At 40.7% G+C, this 21768-nt stretch overlaps 1 non-coding gene across 1 annotated transcript; it reads right to left on the minus strand.

The window, feature by feature from the left end:
• Positions 1-17235: 17235 nt before the first annotated feature.
• On the minus strand, positions 17236-17342 carry LOC131217766 (small nucleolar RNA R71). Its single transcript, XR_009157356.1, has one exon. It is a non-coding gene; the product is annotated as a small nucleolar RNA R71 (small nucleolar RNA).
• Positions 17343-21768: the final 4426 nt, after the last annotated feature.

The raw sequence follows: 21768 nt of genomic DNA on the forward strand, positions 1-21768 counted from the left end.
CTCAGGTTAGTCGCGCGCCCCAACCGAAATCCTGGCCATTAAGAAGGCACACGTAACAAATAGTTGTGCACCACCAGCCTGAGTGGATAGTGAATGAATGAATGAATCACTACCAAAAAAATGACCAAAGGCTACGGACCATGCTAGCTTTTAGCTACGGATATAAACCGTAGCTATATTACTACGGCTTAAAACCGTAGCTAAAAAAGCCTAAACTGTAGCTAAAAGCTACCATCTTCACACGTCCATCTAACATGGGATAGCCCTATGAGGGACTCTATGAGGCTCATTAAAATTTGTGTGCTCCATCTAATACGTCTATTCATTTTAAAAGAGAATGTTAGGGCAGGAGCCTAAAAAAGGAAGTAGATTGAACGCTCAAGTGGACCACACGCTAGGAAACAGTGGAGATTAATACCTACCATTGGTTGATGGTGTGGTTCAATTGGACCTTTGATTTGCCTAGATGCTAGGGTCATTTCCTATAAAAAATTACAAAATTAATGGATGGAGTGGATATATCAAATGCATCAAGATGGACACCACAAAGCCCTTGAAAAATCCGTTCATCAAGATCCCGCCAGACGTGTGAACGCGGAGGGGCTACAACGGACGACATAATGGCTACGGCTAAGGGGCTTTTAGCTATGGTTTTAGACCGTAGCAGGGCCGTGGTAGGTACAAAATGCGAAAATCGCGCTCTCCCTTTTCTTTTCCCCCTCTTACAAAATGTTTCATTCCTTTCCTCCCCTCCTTATTTCATTCTTTCCCTCCCCTTCTTGGGGAAAAACCCCATTCCCTCTCACGTCCGTCCCTTTCTCTCTAACTCTCGATCTCCCATGCCTCTCTCTCTCTCTCTCTCTCTCTCTCTCTCTCTCTTCCACCCCCATTTCAACCATATCTCCCTGTCTCTCTCCCGCATTTTTCTAGGGTTCCATTTTCAAAACCCTGATTGCCCAATTCCAGCTCTCTCGTTTCTCCCACTCCATTCCATATCTAGGGTTTCTTTTAGAAATGGCATTCAACTAATAGTCCATGGAATCGCATCGTCAGCCGTCCCACCAAAGATGAGAGAAAAAGAAGAGCATGACAGCGCTAGTTTCCGCATCCTGCAGCCCAATCGCGACCCTAAATCAAACTGGGTTGTTGATCTCGCCAAGAACCTTGAAGACTATCTTCTCAAGATCTATTCCAGAGAAATCGAAGTTGAAGTTGAAGGCGGCCACCCCTCTGTGAATTTTGCCGGAGGTCCCGTTCTTATTCGGATTCCCTTTGTTCTCATTGCTTTTTCCATGATTTCTCATTCCGTCAAGGGGGTTCTTTTGAAAATTTTCATTTTCCTGTTTTGTAGTTGCTCTGCTTATTCAAGGTTCGATTCAGGTGTATAGTCGGAAAGTGATATATCTATATTCTTTGGTTTTGCATGCGTTGGAGTTCATTTCTCAGAAGAGGTTTGAATTCTGACTGTTGTTCTGTTTCCTTTTTTTTCTTTTCTTTTTTTATTATTTCATATTCGATTAGGTGCAAATGTATAGAAGGATTCCAAACATTTATTTGAATAATTCCCTAGTTGAATTGTTTTGAATATTGATTTTGGGAAGGAAAGGGGACTGGTTAATGCACTTTCCATTTTTCTATGTTGCCCCAAAAATAGTGGAATGGTGTGTGATGCAACCGCACCTCACCCAGACACCCATGTTTCATATGTATGCATAAGAAAATGACCAAATGGGGTCCACTTAATCACATGTGGCAAGAATTCCTATCTAAGTAGTTTTTATATGCATGGTTTTATTTTAGAAACTCTATTATGAATATTTCCTTATTTGATTACTACAGTATCTTAGAAAGTCCAGCTATATTAGAAGGCTTTATTTGTTGCCCTTGGAAAGTGTAGTTTTGTGAAGCGAAAAGGAAACTGTGTAGTCACCTCCATAAATATGGCTCGTAGCAACACACACTAATTAGAAAGAAGTTTTTGTAGCTTTGTTTTTTTCATGGTAGGAGTATTGGAGATGGGATAATTCTATTGACTCTAGTACAAGGCTGAAGGTTTGCTGCTTGCTGGTGTTGTGCTCAGTCTATTTGGTTCTTCAAGTTTCTTCTTACATATGAATTTTACTGTCTGTTATCACTATCTTACTATCTTCCCTTCATGAATTGTATGGTACTCTGCTCGAGTTAGATAAATCTGCTCATGCACGCGCATATTTCAATCCAACCGTTTAAATTTCTAGTCCTACTGCAGATATAGCCAAGACTAAATATCACCTATAGATGTTATCAGGCCCCATGCAGTACATGCTAACAGTGGTGAACTTTGACTATTCCAGACAATTGGAAATCCACATTGCAAACAATCCAGGCTTCAATAAGTGAAAGTCTTCTAATTCAGTTAATAGGTGATGGTGAACAATATGATACCCAATACACTAATTTTAAACCTCACTTGCAGCATTGGTGCAACTCAAAACCTCATGCAAGAAAAATACAGGATTTGAATCAAAAAGTTGCAGAAAATAAACCAAATTCTGTTTATAACTGCCTTCTAACTTTTCTTATTCAAAACAACAACTAAACTCTCCTCAACAAACTCTAATATGCTTCTAAAGAGAAAAAATGTTGATTTACAACTAACCGGTAAAGAGGATGAATCAAGAAGTATCAACTATAGGGCAAGAAAATCTGATTCACCCAATAAAAAATAAAAAAAAAATTAAAAACCATACGGGTAGAGAAACTAACAATTAACAAATACCCTAGATTCTTCAAGTCCACTGGCATACCCATATTGCATATGACATGATGCATATGACTATGAGTATGATGCAACCTGTTTAATTTCTTCTATTTGTTTGTTTTGCCCTCTTTTTTTATTTGTTTTTATTTTTTAATACCCGTTTGGCTGCACCAATATTGTATGTGTTTGGGAGTCTTGAAATCGCAGTCCGGTGGAATTGATTTCATCCAGAAATTTCTATCGCATTCACATCCACTTGAAAATAAATAGTCCTCTTCATTACCGAATCTGCTTTCCTTGCATTTCCAAACATGATGCCTTTTTAATGCAGGGTATCCCCTTCCGTCCAATTTCCCATAGATGGATTTTATGAAAAATTCCCAGAAGACAACCATTTCTATATTATTTTGTCCTGTCTTGAGAGATCTAACCCTCAACAGAGTAATGAGCTCCTTCTCATAACCTATCATGTTTCTTTTGAAATAGGAGTCCAAACAATTTGGTTATTGACTGTCTCATAGCTGTTAATCTTTCTGAACTGATAAGTTGTAAAGGCTGCTGAACAATCTACCTATCCTCCCAAAACTTGTTCAAATGCAACCTTAATATAGACTTCAAGTTGGCTTATATGTGCTTTTTTAATTTCTACTAAATGATTTTCTGGTAATGAGAAGATGAAACTGTTGGGAGGTTGTCTGTGGTAAATCACACACCTAATGTAATTTAATATAATGGAAAGCATAGGAGTCCATGATGTTATGAACATTTTATTCACAATGAGCATGGCTACATCCATGTTGGTGAGTTTGAAAAGATTTTTTTCTTAGAGATGGGTTTGGTGGTAATTTTGTAAATATTGCAGCTTTGATTTGTTGCTTTCTCATTTTTATTCATTTTCTAGATGGGATTAATTTTGGTTTTATATGCATTTGGTCTAAAAATGTTGGGTTTTTTGTTTTTTGTTTAGGTCACCATATTAATTCAATGCAAATGTGTTGCCTTATATATATATATATATATATATATATATATATATATATATATATATATACAAATCTCATCCTTCTTTTTTGTTTAAATAAACAAATAACATAAATTGCTGCTTCTTAACTTTTCTCATCATTTTCTTCTTTATTCAACTTTGTTTATTACTCTCTTATTTGAATTTGATGTGGATATTTCTTTTAGTAACTTTTGCTATTCTTTATTACTGTTTGATTAGAGTAGTTTGTAATTGTACCTATTAGATCTTGGGGCCACCAAAGTTTTGGATCAGGCTGATATTTGTGTTTTCCCTTCATCCTGGTTTGTGTGACCTTATGAACAGATTGGATGGCTAAAAAAGCATCATGGTGGTAGTTGGAAGTTAATTTCTGAAGTAACTGAAGTTTGGAGCTCATCTCTTTGTACCAATGATAGGGAAGTTAATTTCAGTTTCCATTATTTCCACTCTATTGAACTTTAGTTGTTAAAATTTCAAAAATTGTGGTTTTGAATTTAATTAGGGTGTTGGAAGGAAAAGACAATCAGTAATAAAACTGCATCTAAAGAAATCTACCTCCCATGAAGAAAGAGAACAACATGGTTCATTTCTTGTTCTTTAGACCATGATTCATTTTTGCATCATTTTGCAAATGCTACGATTTCAAATCCCATTTTTGCATCAAAATTAAAATTAGGAAAAAAAATCTTCTTAATTAGTTGAAAATTTGCCCATGTATGGAAGCATTCACAGTTAGATAGCAATTCCTTAAAGTGTATAGAGTAGACCTTTTATTGTTTCAAGTTGACTAGAAAAACACTACTTTATATCAAGCTTGCAGTCATGCCAAGTGCCATGAGGATTAGCAACAGCAGGTGCCAAAATGTTCTTTATCTAGAAATTTTGCTTTATCTCAAGCTTGCAGTCATGCCAAGTGCCATGAGGATCAGCAACACCAGGTGCCAAAATGTTCTTTATCTAGAAATTCTGTTTTATATCAAGCTTGCAGTCTTGCCAAATGTCATGAGGATCAGCAACACCAGGTGCCAAATTGTTCTTTATCTTGAAATTCTGTTTTAGATCAAGCTTGCAGTCATGCCAAGTGCCATGAGGATCAGCAACAGCAGGTGCCAAAATGTTACTAATTATACATATGCTTGTTGGGCTCCTTTTGGTTGATCAATTAGAAAATTAGAAAAGAACTTTACTATAAAAAAAGAGCTTTACTGATATTTGGTGAAGAAGAAAAAGTGATTCCAAGTTGGGCATATTGTCCCAAATCATCAAAGTGTTACTATATTACACATTGCACCATACGTAGAATATCCCAAATCACAAGTCAGGTACACTCACTTCCCAAGTTCTTTGGCCACTTCTCAAACTTTGTGCTATCATCATCATCATCATCTAAGCCTTATCCCAATTAATTGGGGTCAGCTAGATAAATTTGGACTGTTGAAAATTTCTCATCGTGTTCATTTGTACTGCAATCATCAGGTGGCTATGGTTGTCTTATTAGATGTGACTTTCACTCCATGGCCCGTTCATGCTTGGACCCTCTGGATGAACGGACCGTATCTCCTCCATGGCTTATTGTCTGCCAAATTTAAGATTGAAATGTGAGAAGATGACAACTCCCCCCTCCTGCTAGCTTTCACATGCACTTCACACAGTACATGTGTGGAACATCCTATTAGGTGGGCTCCACTGATGTTGGCCTGGTACAAAATGAGGTGGGTTCTCATTGGGTGGGTAAATAAAATTCCTCAGCTCGCCTTCCAATTCTCTGCCAAATGAGTGCAGCATAATCTTCTCTCTGCTGCAGTAACCCTGTTTGCTTATCTTTATATTTTCACTTATCAGGTGCCCAGCATGTGTACGTTGAATTTGGACCATTGGCAAGTTTTTTTTTTTCCCTTCAACCATCTTCTGTTGTTAAGGTGGCCTGCCTGATGAGTGGATTCCATCTGAATTTTTCTCCAGGTCAGCTGTATAGTGGGGCTCACCTTTTACATGGCTCAAATGTCCCACACTTGCTGTCTAAAGCTGCATGTGAGGCTAGAAAACCTCCACTATAGATCCCATTTTCTAGAGCTGTGGGTGGGGCGCACTTGATGCACGGGCTGAACGAAATACACAAACCTTGGTGGGCCTGTGCTGAATCATGGGCTTATCAATGGTTGGTGTCCCTCCTCACTCTTCCCTGTGGTGTTGCCCACCTGATGATAGTATTGGCCTGAAAATTTTTCTCACTTGGCACATGTGATGCGTAGCTCAGATGTTATAACATCACCATATAGGACCACTTTCAATCCTTACTGCCACATCTGGTATTTTTATTTACCTGCTACAATATGCTTATTCCTTTTGGGTTTTATGAAGGTTTTTTGGTAAATGTATATGGGATTTCTTGTGCTTTTTTTTTTTTTGTTTTATTTTTCTTTTTTGGTTTTATATATTGCACAATTTTGCATCTTCCTTAGATATTAGTTTAATGTCGATTCTAATATTACCAAAATTCATCTCTAATCTTGAGATCCGCATTTCTGTGGTCTTTATCTAGTTTAAATTTTCTAAAATGGTTGTGGGAAGTTAAGCCGCGTTGCAATCATCTGAGTTTCTACATCTTTTATATCCTATCTTTATTTATTTATTTATTTTTATTTTTTATTTTTAAAGATGATTTTTCATCGACCTCTATAGAAGAACAATGAATTTTTCATTTTGTAGCATAATGGGCATAGCATCAAGTGCTTTTTGTGTAGAAGAAATTTTGCTACAATTTGCTCCCAAGGCCCTCTATACAACTTATGCTCTTTGCTATGCAGCTCCTTCTCCGAGAATGGCAAAATGTACTTTCGCTCTTGGCAGGTCTAATTGTCATCAAGACACTTATAATAACTGTGATAGGTCCCTGTGTTGGATTAACATTTCAAGAAAGTGTAAGAATTGGACTACTTCTATCACAAGGAGGCGGGTTTTGGTTTTGTAGTATTTTTACTAGCAAACAGGTCAGTCACTATATATCTCCATTACAGTGTATCTGATTAATGATCATTTCCAAATATGTTGTGTCATGATTCTCTTTTGTGAGCAGGCTTGGAGTACTGCCACTTGAGCTGAACAAGCTGCTTATAATCATTGTTGTGTTGTCAATGGTATTGACCCCATTCCTTAATGAAGTTGGAAGGAAAGCTACTGAGATCATTGATGAGAAGTTTGAGGGGAAGGACGTATGTATCTAAACTCTACAGCTATGTCTATTTTTACAAATTTAGTTGGTATTGCTATACCTATATTAGTTGGTATTTTGAATAGCTGAATGTTTATTTTGTCTTTGGCTGTTGCAGATTTTACTTGTTCAGAAATGAGAAGATCAGTGTATGCTCTCAAGTATTGTCTTTCTTTTTTATTTCATCTTGTTGTTGTCTTTCTCTATAATTTAGTTCTTCAGTTTCAGGGCATAGCTTTTTCATATGACTATGTTGTTTGTATGATGAAATTTATTTTCAGCCATGTGCAGTAAGCTTTTAGATCAAAGCGAAGCTGAGAATAGGGTGTTAGTTGATGGCAAATTAATAACCAGTAGAGGCACATCCATGGAGTTCTCGCTTACGATTGTTGAGAAGCTATTTGTCCGCGAGGCATTGGATCTTGCTGTCAATGAAAAGTTTAAATAGATATATAACTATTATGTTGGTATTGTACAATTTTGTGGATGGATTAAAATGAATGATTGTATTTGATTGAATGAATGAATGATTGTGTTTGATTGAATGAATGAATGATTTAGCCGTGAAGCTTGATTAAAATGAATGATTATATTTGAATGAATGAATGAATGATTTATCAGGGCATGTACAATGGAAAGAGATGCCATTATTATATTTTATTTAAATAAAAATAGGCATTCACTACGGCTATTAACCGTAGCCCTTTATGTGGAAACCATAGCTGTTTCTAATTTTACCCTATTGCTATGGTTCTCGTTCTACTTTTAGCTACAGATATAATCCATAGCTATATATACTTTAAGCTACGGAAAGTATTGCTACGGATTTAATCCGTACCTATTGTCTCTATAGCTACGGATTAAATCCGTAGCCATAGCTGTAAGACCTACGACTACGACACCAATGGCTACGGTCGTGCTACGGACTTTAACCGTAGCTATAGCCCTTTAGCTACAGCTTTTATCCGTAGCCTTTGCCCCTTTTTTGGTAGTGAATGAGTATGCAACTCCTACCCAATAAGTCCACATATCAGTACTGTTCATCTCTGGGATTATCACTAAGGTCTAGTACACTCTACACCAGCTTGCCGCCCCATCAAGCGCACAATTGGGTAAGTGGAAGAGACCTCACTATCCGCCTGGTTAGTAGTCAGCCAATATCTACCCGACACGTCGATAGCGGACCCATTCACAAGCTGGTCAAACTCAACCTAGCTATGCCTACTCTCTCAGGCGGGTAAGGCCACACCCCTTTCCAACCAATCACGACATAGTGGGAGACGCGGCCTACTGGTATACGACCCTAATGCGCTCATATATATCCACTCGTCTCGACGTTGGGGCGCCCTTTGGTACCAAGAGGGTTTAGGAATTTTCACCCAGGGCCATCTATGGTAGTCTGATGCTCGAACGAAACATTTTTGGTATCCCATCTGGCCATCCATGATATGCCTGTGGAGGCTACGGCCCTGATGTCGCTAGGGCGTACAGTAATCACAACACACAATGCAAGATGCATGAGTCATACAATCCAATCATGTATCAAACCTGCGCATACCATGCGCTCATGTGAGATAACCTCCGCCTATCAGGGAGTCTCATAACAACCTGCCCAATGACATATGCAATGGTCAACCACATCCCATAACAAACATGCAAATGATGCGTATGGGCATGTATCATGATGTTATGCTGTCACATACTCATAATTGGTATAACTGGTGTCATGCCCCAAACACGAAAACCGGGCTCATAAAATTTTCGATCGCCGAATCTGGCACCAACAGCCTCCGTAGTACCCCATCCTCGACTCTCGGCACCTATACACCAGGTTCCGATCCTGGGATGCTATTAAGAGAATTTCAAATTATCAGTTTAATTGTAATGAACATAACCATAAGCATAACCCATGAACAATAATCACAAGAACACCATAATAAAATCCACTATGATAAAAAACTTTTGAATACAGTGTGTATGAAAGGAAAATACAATATAACGAAAACAACAAAACTCCAGAAGCTCGACCGCACGCTCCAACTGTGGTGAGACTATGGCTGCGACTATGTCCCGGCGTCACCTGCACGCATCAATCATGCATAAGCTTATAGAAAGCTTAGAGGGTGGTGTAAGTGTGTGCGCAATATAAGCGTGCTCAGAATACAAGGTCAGAGTAATGCAGAATCATGGTGATGAGTACATGAATGCAATCAGCCGTACCAAGGCTATGTGGTGCAAGATATGAATGCTATCGGCCATAACATGGCCATGCGATGCGAGATGCAACTCAAGCATGCCAATCCATATCATATATCAGTACAATTCTCATTCTGGATAACCACCGGGGTTTAATACACTCCAAGAGGCACTGCCGCTCTCCGAGCCGCACAGTCCAAGTGAACGTAAGAAACCTCATTATCCACCTAACCAATAGTCTGCCAATACCTATCCGGCACGTCGATAGTGGACCCATTCACGAGCTGGTTAAACTCAGCTTAGTATTGCCCCCTACCCTTGGGCGAGTAAGGCTACACCCCTTTCCAACCGACCATGACACAGTGGGAGACGCGGCCTCCTGGTATTCGGCCCTCATGCGCTCATATATCCACTCGGTCTCGACATTAGAGTCATCCTCTGGTACCATCGGGTTTAGAAATTTTCACCCAGGGACATCTATGGCCCCCGTATGCTAAAACCAAACATTTTGGTATCCAACCCAGCCACCCACGATGTGTCTGTGGAGGCTATGGCCCTGATATTGCTAGGACATACAATAATCATGATCACACAAATGTAAGTGCATGAATCACCTTACCAAACATGCAACAATCTTGCGCGTACCGAGCGCTCATGTGGGGCGACTCTGCCTATCAGGGAGCCCATAAATGATCTGCCCGAAGGCATATGCTATGATCAGTCACTTCTGATATCAGGCATACATATGATGCGTATGATCATGAATCATGGATCTATGCTATACATGTTATGTGGTGATGGGCTTTGATCAAAACGAAGATGGGCCTAGACGGCCTATATGCTATAGGTATGGGCCTATTAATGGGTCTTAGGGAGAGTCGTAATGCGGACATTTAACTAACATTCTCCTTACAATGTGGACATCAAACCAACATTGCTCCCAAGGCACGGCCTGTCATGAATCACACATTGCAATGGGTCTTTTGTACATCCTATTGGGCCTCGACCCAAGGACCCAAATACATCAAATGGGCTACATAGCTTGAGCCCCATATCTATATCAATGTGGGCCTCAATGGGCCTTATATATGTATATTGAATAGGCCGCGCCAATTGGGCCTTACACAAACTGTAATGGCCATAACCCATGGGCCTTGCATGCGTCATAATGGGCCTCATAACCTGGCCATAAACATGGTAAATGGGCCAACCCAAATCTAAGTGGTGATAATGATTCTCACCATTAAAATTCCCTAGGCTCGCCATAACATTTATTTCCCATTCAATCTGATCATAAGATCCCAAGGAATTTTAATGGTAGCCGTTCAATCCTCACCATGCTTCGTGGTCCACATGATAAATAGATCTATCTTATTTTTTTCTCAAGTCTTAAAGATGATCCTTTAAAAATGATTGGAGAATTTGAATGCAACACATGTATCACAGCGGATTCCATATGGGAAGGATGGACGACAAAGATGAGGTACGTACCTCATGGTGGGGCCCACACTATGGAAGGTGTGGATTATAACACATACATCAGTGGGTCTCATGCGGGGCCCACCTTAACGTTTATTTTCCACCCAGCCTGGGCCCGCTGTAATGTCTATTTTCCACCCAACTTGGGCCCACTGTAGCGTTTATTTTCCATCCAAAATGGGCCCATTGTAATGTTTATTTTCCATCAAATCTGTTCATATGGTCACGTGGACCTGGGCCCACCGTGATATGTATTGCCATCCAACGTATACATGGGGCCCACCGTGATATTTATCTGACATCCAACCTATTTAAAAGGTCATGTGGACCTGGGAAAATGGGGGCCCACTGGGATGTTTATTTGCCACCTAAACTGTTCATAGGGTCACGGTCAGGGGTCCACTGTAATGTGGTTCGCCAATCCAGTCCACCCATTATGTGTGTCCCACTTAACTGAGGGTTCAGACAAAGTTTCAGCCACATCCAAATTTCAGGTAGGCGCCACCAAGTGTTTTTATATGTTTAGGCATGTCTTCACATGATTTTAAATGGTGTGGCCCACCTGAGTTCCGTATACAGCTGATTTTGGGGTTGACACCTGGTTCGAGGGTGTAAGTGTTATAGTTTATATCCCTGTCTATTGTCAAATTTGTGGTGTCACTGCCAGGCCGTCCGCCCACCCACTGACAGCGGCAGCAGCAGGTGCTGCTGCCCCTTTTCTTTTGTGTTTTTTTTGAAAACCATTAATCCGATGGTTTTTGATAGGTGGGGCCCACCTCAGACGGATCCATCCTAGCCATTGGTCCCTGTGGCTCGATAGAATCCCAACGAGTCCAATATTGGGTGATTTTTGATGTACAGGAGCATCAGGGAGTATAACAAAGGTAGGAACATTGTTTCCTATACCATGGCCCGCCAGGAAACCAAATTAACCTCATTTTTCGGTTCAACGCCTAAAATGATCTGAGGAAGAGGATGGATGGCTTGGATTGTATACATACATCAAGGTGGGGCCTACCTAAGTAGCCCACCCAAAAAGCCCCCTTTTTTTATTAGCTTGAAAGTACACACCCTGTCAGTACATGCAATCCGTGTTAGCCACCCCTGCCCACGTCTAGAGACGCTGGACGGCTATAGCATTATGGTGGGTCCCACATACACGTGGCCCACCTGCATGTATATACATATATATAATATATATATTATATTATATATATAATATATTATATTATATATATCACATATATATTATATAAAATATAATATATAGAAATAATGGTGTATTGGGTCCATCTAAACAATGGATGGTGTAGATCATCACCTGCAATAGGGTGGGTCATACCGTCTAATGTTGATGGACGAGGTAGATATAACACATTTTGGTGGGATCCACACCATCACAATGGAAAGAGAGAGAGAGAGAGAGAGAGAGAGAGAGAGAGAGAGAGAGAGAGAGAGAGAGAAACAAGAGGGACGGTGATGGAGAGAAGGGACCCCGCCACTATGGGCCCTCCATTGATACAACACATACATCAAGTGTGTCCCACAACAAGTGGACCCTAAAATTTGAAATTAACAGTGGATCACCCACCTTATTGGCCTTCTCCTTGCTCCCTTGGACTCCTTAGCTCCTTACCTTCACTTTTAATGGAGGTTGATGAAAGATGAATGGTTGAGATGGGAGATGATGGGGTGGGCCACACTTGGAGTTGAGAGAGAGTGTTTGGACGTTGGAATTTTGGGTTGCTTGAGAGATTTGAGAAATGAGAGAGAGGGAGTGAGGTGATGGGAATAATATGGATGGGGTGATGTAAGGAAGGGTATGGGTTGGGTTGAAAATTTGTAAAAGGGGGTATGGTTGTGGTTGAAATTGTGTAAAGGGGAATGGTGAGGTAGAGAGAGAGAGTGGACTTTTGAAAAAAGTAGGGATGGATTGTTGTACTTGAGGTATGGCTTGTACTTGACATTGATTGATGAGACATATCGTAGAGATTCCCTTAATAATCGCGACACGCGGCGTTTCTTCAGAATGAACGCAGGTCCACATCTCCTAGCCTGGGTATCGGTTCGGTGCGCAAGTCACGACATTGGAACCGCAGCGACGGCACGGTCGCTATGATATAAGTTTCGGTTCGAGCCAACTTCAGTATGCGTGACCCAGCTTAGGATCACGTGCAAACGTCGGATACGGTATGAAGGTTGCCGAAATTCGACCGGAAGGACCGCGGAAGCTAACGGAGGGGTACGGACTAGGATACAGGTCTTACAGCTCTCCCCTCCAAATAAAAATTTCATCCTCGAAATTTACATAATCATTGTAGCCAGACTTAACTCATTATCGAAGAGGAAACAAGACATCATCAATAAAATCGGAGACAGCATACATGATATAATGTACAATCAATCATCAAAGAGATGGGGATGATGCTCTTGAATCTTGACCTCGCGCTCCTAAGATGCCTCATCAACAGAATGGTGACCCCACTGAACCTTCACCAAGGGGATGACTTTGGTTCAGAGGACCTGCTCCTTCTAATCAAGGATACGAACTGGCTACTCAATGTAAGAAGCGTCCCCACGAAACTCCAATGGCTGCCAATCATTAACAGGAACTATGTCTGACCTATACTTCCTCAACATAGAGATGTGGAAAATATTGTGGATGCTAGACAACTGAGATGGTAAGGCAAGCCGATAGGCCACGACGCCAATGCGCTCAGTGATCTCGAAATGTCCAATGAATCTTGGGGTAAGCTTGCCCTTCGCTCCAAATCGAACTACGCCCTTCATGGGTGAGACCTTGAGATACACGTGGTCCCCTACATCAAACTCTAAGGGACGACGCCGGCGATCAGCAAAACTCTTTTGCCGGCTCTGAGCTGTGCGCATCCTCTGCCTAATGATATCGATAACCTCTGACGTCTACTGCACAAGCTCGGGACATAGGAGACGCCGCTCTCCAACCTCGGTTCAACAACTCAGAGATCTGCACGGTCTACCATACAATGCCTCAAAAGGAGCCATGCCAATGGTCACTTGATAGCTGTTGTTGTATGCGAACTCAGCCAATCGTAGATGCTCATCCCAGCTACCCCCGAAGTCAATCACGCAGGCCTGAAGTATATCCTCAAGGATCTAGTTGACCCTCTGTTGAGGGTCAAATATTGCATATTATACCCCAGTTATTACATGAATTTACGAACATGACAGTGCTTAATGAAAGATTTTAATCGTGTTTTGTTGCAGGATGTAACCAGGAGCGTTGACTGAAGAAGAGTACTAAAAGGGTGGATTTGATGCTTCGAAGTCACCAAAGAAAAGTACGGACTTCAGAGGACTGACATTGAAGAATTTATACGCCAAAGATCTGAGAAAATCAAGTCTTTCACATTAAAGAGGCCCGAAATTGGTCCAGAATGCAAGATCACATGGTTCCAACCATCCATTCGGTCCAAAACTTCGTACATGGCATGGGGGCCATAAATTAATCGTACATGTAAAATTTCAATCATTGGATATCTCGGGAAGTGGCCCAACGGACAGATCAACCCATAAATCAGTGAATTAAGGCCCACCTGATATCTGGATACTCTGTAATTTTGGGTTCAACCTCTTAAATAAGGTGGCAAAATGAATAGACGGAGCGGATTCTTTATGAACATCACAGTGGACCCCACCTAGGATCGTGCGAGTGCACAGGCGGTGCACTCCCGCGCTGCACCGGACCGAGGTCCCGTGGCTGACCAGACTCCGCTCGTTACGCAGCAGCGTCCGTGAGAACCGGACGCTGTGAGTTGAGTAGTGGGGCCCACCTTTCATCCAAATCATCCATCTGAACCGTCCATTGAGTCCAGAGGGAGGGCATGACCCTCACCTAGGTGAAAGTTTTCCTAAAAGAAGCATGGAGCAGATTTCAACCGTTCGGACGCAGAACAAACGGTCGGGTGATAATTCTGTGGGCCACATCAACGGACGACAAAAAAAACCACTCTTTCCCGACCAAAATTTCGAGAGAAATCCGGTGGATGGCTTGGATTTCTCATTTGAAACTGATTGTGGACCCCACCATCGTCACAGCGTAACGGTTACGCACTCTGTTTCACGTTCGAAAAATTTAAAACTTTCAGGCGATTGTGGGCCACTGTCTGTGATCGGATCAGTGATCCGAACCATCCAAGTGAAGCCCAAGCCAGGGTTGACCCTAGCCATGAAGACAGATTCAAAAGCAGGGACGATCAGCATCCCAACCAATCCCAAACGTAGCTGGTTATACGCAAGGCTGCGCAAAGCAGAGTCCGGTTCTTCTTGAGGTTTGGACTGCGGAAACAGGTCAGTTCTGCCAATCTCTCCACCGACTTGGCTCTTCTCGTTGCTGCCTATAAGTAAGAGAGAGATAGAGAGAGATGGGGGCCAAAGGCTTGAACGTGGAGCAGAGAGACAGGGAGATAGTAAAGTTTGTTTTGTTTAAGGGGTCCAGCCCATTCATGTTGGGCTAAACCTCTTAGCTAGGGCTAAGAGGTGAAGCTTGTAGCGTGATGGGGAACTTTTTGCTATGCCTTTTATTTAGATTGAACTGATGTTGATTTTGGTTAATTAAGGGAATGTTTTTAGTTTTTAATGGTCTATTGTGACTAAAATTACAATGGGTCTGCAATGGCTTGGAGCATGTTCCTTTCCTTTTTATGTTTATGACGTTGGGAAGCCCTGTTGTTCACCATCGTCCCCTGGGCATGGTCGGATGACGTTACCCTTCCTAACCTTCATAGCATGTTGATTAGTTGGTAATTAGTTTAATTTTGTTGTTTGCTTTATCTCCTGGGCATGGTTTGGTGATGGAATCCATTCTAATTCATATATCTTTCATCTCTTTAAAATTATATCAGAGGAAGTTCAATTTAATTTTCATGATTTTTGAAGCAGGCATAAGATCTCCCTGATCTCTACAAGTGGATCCTCTAAATCCCTAGTTTCTTATCTCTGATTTCTCTTAAGTTTTACATTAATCTCTCACCATTATTCATCAATTTATATTTGATTTAGATTTCATCTTAGGCTAGTTCTATTTTTACCTAGTTTCAGATAACGTATAGGTTTCATTCCCTTGGGATTCGACCTCGGTCTTACCGAGTTTATTACTACATCACAACCCTGCACTTGGGGAGTGAACAAGTTTTTGGCGCCGTTGCCGGGGATAGATGGTTACGTTTTTCTGAAATTAACTAGTTTTAGAATTAATTTAAGATTAGGATTTTACTAACTTTAGTTTTAGATTTCTATTTCTATTTGATTTTTAGAACTAACTTGTTTTTCTGTTTTGTAGGATCCTAACATAAACTTCTAGATTGGTAATCCCTTTCTAATTCCTCTACTTTTTTTAGAATTAAGGTGTGAGTTTTAGAAATTTTCTAATTCTAGTATTTTTTATTTTTAGGAAATAGTTTATTTTTAGAAACTTTCCTCTTTTGTTTTTTAGGAACTTGGTTAGTTATTTCCCTTTTTAGAAATTCTTTCTAATTTTAGAAACTAACTCATCTTTCTTTTATTTTTAGAAACTTTCTAATTCTAGAACTTTCCTTTTTAGAAACTAACTTTCTATTTTTATTAACTTTCTAATTCTAACTTTTTTAGAATCTAACTTTGTTTCCTAATTTATTTTTAGAATTTTTGTTTAGGAACTAACTTTCCTATTTTGTAGGCTTTTAAGATAGAAATTTCTAATTCGGTAAGCTCTTTCTCTACTTTCTATTTTTCAGGTCCCTTTTAGTAACTTACTTTCTAGTTTAGGACTTTCCTAATTTATTTTAGAAATTTTCACTTTCTTTTAGGAATTTCTTCTTTTAGAAACTAGTTTACTTCTATCTTTCTTTTTAAGGATTTTCTAATTCTAGACCTTCTCTTTAGAAACTGACTTGTTTTATTTTCTTTTGCAGGTTCTTAACAGAGGGACTCCAAATTGGTAACTTCTTTCCAACCCTTTCTTTCTTTTTAGATTTTCTTTTCCTTTCTTAGGATTAAGTTTCGAATTTGATTGAGGGCTGCGAGTGTTTCATGCCCAAGTGGGCCCGTGACAACACTCGACGTCTTTTGACTGAAGGAGGATTGGTTGAGGGGTTAACTATCTATCGTAGGACTAAACACCACTCAAAATCCCCTGAGTTAATTGAAGTGATGGCTGAGAACCAACCTTTTCTACCTCAACCCAGGGTGGAGGACATTCAAGATGAGAATGAGGTGCATCAAGCACCCCCGCCTTGTATTTTACGAGATTATTTATAACCAGCGGGGGTGAGTACGCCCTCATGCATGATTTTTCCTGAAAATATAGGACATATGAACATCAAGCCAGGGGTTATCCAACTCCTTCCTAAGTTCCATGGGCTTGAATCTGAAGAACTATATCTACATTTGAAAGAGTTTGATGAGATCATAGCCACTTTATATTTTCAAAATGTGTTTGAGGACACAGTCAAGCTGAGACTCTTTCCTTTTTCCTTAAAGGAGAAGGCTAAGACGTGGTTACATTCACTGTGTCCTAGATCTATTGGCACTTGGAATGACATGCAAAGGGAATTTATAAAGAAATTTTTTCCACGTCATAAAACGATTACTCTTAGAAAAGCAATCACGAACTTCACCCAAAAGGAGGATGAAACATTTTACCAATATTGGGAAAGGTTCAAGGATTTGGTCAGTTCATGCCCACAACACGGCTTTGAAACGTGGCGCATTACAAATTTTTTCTACGATGGACTGACATCTTCCATGCGCCAAATGGTCGAGACAATGTGTAATGGAGAATTCATTAATAAAAATGTCGACGAGGTATGGGATTACCTCGATAGTCTTGCTGTAAAAACACAATCATGGGATTATTACCTAAAATCGAACACCACGTCTAGGCCGACTCAATCTAGGAGAAAGGTGGACTGTATTTCTTGAAAGAAGAGGATGATCTCAAGTATAAAGTGACTACGCTCATAAGATAAGTTGAGGCAATGGAAGGAAAGAAGGATAAGGTTAATGAAAGTGTTTGCGGCATATGTGATTGCAACATTCATACAACTGAAAATTGTCCTACGATACCCGCCTTTCGAGAAGTGTTGAATGAACAATCCAATGCCGTAAATAATTATCAAAGACCTTTCAATGGACCAACCTCTAATACGTACAATCCTGGTTGGAAAAATCATTCAAACTTTAGTTGGAGAAATGGACAAACTTCTACCCCTCAAGGTTTCTTCAATCAAAATCCAAATCAGGAAAAACCTCAAGAAGAACCGGTTCAAAATTCCATGCAAGAGCTGACCCAAGTAATGCGAGATTTTATGCAAAAGATGGGTTCACATATGACGGTTATAGAAAAGGGGATGCTTCCTGCACAACCGCTTTCCAATCCTAAACCGCAATACGAGATAAGTGATCCCAGCTCTTCAAATCAAATGGCGCACGCTAAATCCATCACCACTCTTAGGAGTGGGAAGATCATTGATAAAATCCTTCCGGTTAGGCCCGAAAAGCCTCAAGAACCAGAAGAGGACAACAATAATGGATCTAGTGAGGCCCCACAAAAATTAGAACCGGAACTTCTAGAAAAGCCAGTTGCTCCATTTCCCCAACGGTTGGTCGCACCAAAACCTCTCTCTAACTCTCAGGATATCCTAGAAGTGTTGAAACAAGTGAAAGTCAACATTCCTCTACTTGATGTCGTAAAACAGATACCTTCATATGCCAAATTCCTGAAAGATTTATGCATGACCAAACGACGACAGATAATTCAAAAGAAGATCTTCTTGACCGAGAAAGTGAGTGCCATCCTAAAGCAAGACGTGCCACAGAAATTCAAAGATCTCGGTAGCCCAACCATATCATGTGTAATCGGGAACCATCGAGTTGATCATGCACTTCTTGACTTAGGAGCGAGCGTCAATCTGATTCCCTACTCGGTATACAAACAGTTAGGTTTATGTGAATTAAAACCCACCCTAACCACACTACAACTTGCTGATCGCTCTGTTCGTGTACTAAGAGGGATAATTGAGTATGTGTTGGTCCAAGTTGATAGATTTTACTACCCTGTAGATTTTACCATCCTGGACACCTAACCCATCAATAACATGAGCACTCAGATTCCTGTCATTCTTGGTCGCCCATTCCTTGTCACTTCAAACGCAATTATTAATTGTAGGAATGGTGTTATGACTATGTCCTTTGGGAATATGACATTGGAGTGAAACATCTTTTTCAATAACGGCAGAAACTTAGAGGATGATGACGATTTCCACGACATTAACATGATTGACTCTTTAGTGGAAGATACGACACCTCTGACCTTATCCTCTGACCATCTAGAGACGTGCTTGGCCCACTCCCATGATTTTGATGATGACATGATTAGGGAGATGTGTGCCTTTCTTGATACTGCACCGGTACTTGAAGTTAACCAGTGGAGGCCACAATTTAAAGAGTTGCCCCAAACTGATGTAGTGCCTCTACCATCTAACCTCAAGCCGCCGAAGCTTGACTAAAAACCTTTGCCCTCTGATTTAAAATATGTCTATTTAGGTCAATATGAGACATACCCGGTGGTGATCTCTGCCCACCTGGAGAAAGAACAGGAGAGTATGCTCATATTTACTCTCATTGAGCATAAGGGAGCCCTTGGATGGACGATAGTGAATCTCAAGGGAATCGACCCCTCAATTTGTACTCACCGCATATATCTTAAGGATAATGCGAAGACCGTTCGCAATCACAACGTAGACTAATTCCAAACATTAGGAAAGTGGTTAAGGCCGAGGTTCTTAAACTATTGGATGTGGGTATCATATATCCCATATCCGATAGTCAATGGGTGAGTCCAACTCAGGTAGTTCCTAAGAAGTCCGGGATCACCATCGTAGCCAATGCCAATAATGAACTCGTGCCAACTAGAGTTACTACTGGTTGGAGAATGTGCATTGACTATAGGAAGCTGAATACCGTCACGAGGAAGGACCACTTTCCTTTGCCCTTCATTGATCAAATCTTGGAAAGGCTAGCTGGTCATTCCTATTACTGTTTCCTTGACGGGTATTCGGGCTACAATCAAATTGAAATCGCCCCTGAGGACCAAGAAAAGACCACATTTACATGTCCCTATGGCACCTTTGCCTACAGAAGGATGCCATTCGGATTATGTAATGCCCCTGCCACCTTTCAGCGATGTATGATAAGTATCTTTTCTGACATGGTAGGGAAATATCTAGAGGTCTTCATGGACGATTTCTCTGTTTTCGGTTCATCTTTCAGCGAGTGCTTAGAGAGTCTTAAATGTGTCCTGAAAAGGTGTGAAGAAAAGAACTTGGTACTTAATTGGGAGAAGTGCCATTTTATGGTTCATAAGGGAATTGTCCTTGGACATATTATCTCGTCCAAAGGAATCGAGGTGGATAATATAAAAATTGATCTTATCTCTAACCTACCTTCACCCAAGAACATACGGGACGTGCGATCCTTCTTAGGACACGCTGGGTTTTACAGAAGATTCATAAGGACTTTAGTCTCATCTCTCGTCCTTTATGTAATCTACTTCAAAAGAATGCACCATACGAGTGGACTGAGCTATGTCAGGAACCTTTCACTTAGCTTAAGGGCATGTTGACTAGTGCACCCATCATACAACCACCCGACTGGAGCCTTCCTTTTGAGCTTATGTGTGACGCTTCTGATTATGATCTTGGAGCGGTTTTAGGTCAGAGAAAAGATGAGAGGCCCTACGTCATTCATTACGTGAGTAGGACTTTAAATCCTGCCCAAGTGAACTACTCGTCTACGGAAAAGGAACGCTTAGCCGTAGTGTTCGCCTTGGACAAATTTAGGTCCTACTTGATTGGATCCAAGATCATTATCTACACAGATCATGCGGCACTTAAGTATCTTTTTTCTAAGAATGATTCTAAGCCCCGCCTGATACGATGGATCCTTCTACTCCAAGAGTTTGATTTGGAGATTAAAGATAAAAAGGGAGTAGAGAACGTAGTGGCCGACCACCATTCTCGCCTTAATACTTTTGATTCCCTTGAGGCAATCCATATCAATGACATATTTCCTGATGAACAACTGTTTAGAGTCTCTCATTCATCTTGGTTCACTGATATTGCTAATTATCTTGCCACAGGTTCTATACCGATACAGTAGACTGCACAAGATAAGAAGAAATTCTTTGCCAAGGTGCGTAACTTTTTCTGGGACGATCCATATTTGTTTAAATATTGCCCAGACCAGATCCTAAGGAGATGTGTGCCAGACGATGAGCATCAGAGTGTCATCTCCTTCTGTCACTCACAGGCCTGTGGTGGTCACTTTTTTGCTAAAAAGACCACGACCAAGATTTTACAGTGTGGCTTTTATTGGCCCACTATGTTCAGGGACACTCATGAGTTTTGCAAGGCTTGTGAACGTTGTCAGAAATTGGGAGCATTGTCCCGTCGAAATATGATACCTTTGAATCCCATCCTTATCATAGAAGCATTTGATTGCTGGGCCATTGATTTCATGAGACCATTCCCCCAATCTTTTAGAAATTCATATATTTTGCTCGCTGTAGACTATGTCACTAAATGGGTTGAAGCGATTCCGTGTCAGAATAATGACCATCGCACGGTCATTAAATTCCTAAAAGAAAACATCCTCTCCCGATTCGGAACACCTCGAGCTATCATTAGTGATGGGGGTTCATACTTTTGTAATAGGCCATTCGAGAGTTTAATGAAGAAATACGATATCTCTCATAAGGTGAGCACCCCATATCACCCACAGACAAGTAGGCAAGTTGATATTTCTAATAGGGAGATCAAACACATTTTGGAGAAAACGGTTAACCCTGACCGTAAGGATTGGTCAATCCGATTGACCGATGCCTTATGGGCTTACCGTACTGCGTTTAAAACCCCTATTGGAATGTCTCCCTTTAGACTTGTCTATGGGAAGGCTTGCCACTTGCCTGTGGAGTTAGAACATAGAGCCTACTAGGCAATCAAAAAATTGAATTTCAATCTGGACAACGCTAGCTCGCTACGCAAACTTTAGTTGAATGAACTCGAAGAAATTCGGAATGACGCATACGAGAACTCGAGAATTTACAGGGATATAATGAAGGCG

The sequence above is a fragment of the Magnolia sinica genome, chromosome 10 (genome assembly GCF_029962835.1).
Source record: "Magnolia sinica isolate HGM2019 chromosome 10, MsV1, whole genome shotgun sequence".
Classification (NCBI taxonomy): domain Eukaryota; kingdom Viridiplantae; phylum Streptophyta; class Magnoliopsida; order Magnoliales; family Magnoliaceae; genus Magnolia; species Magnolia sinica.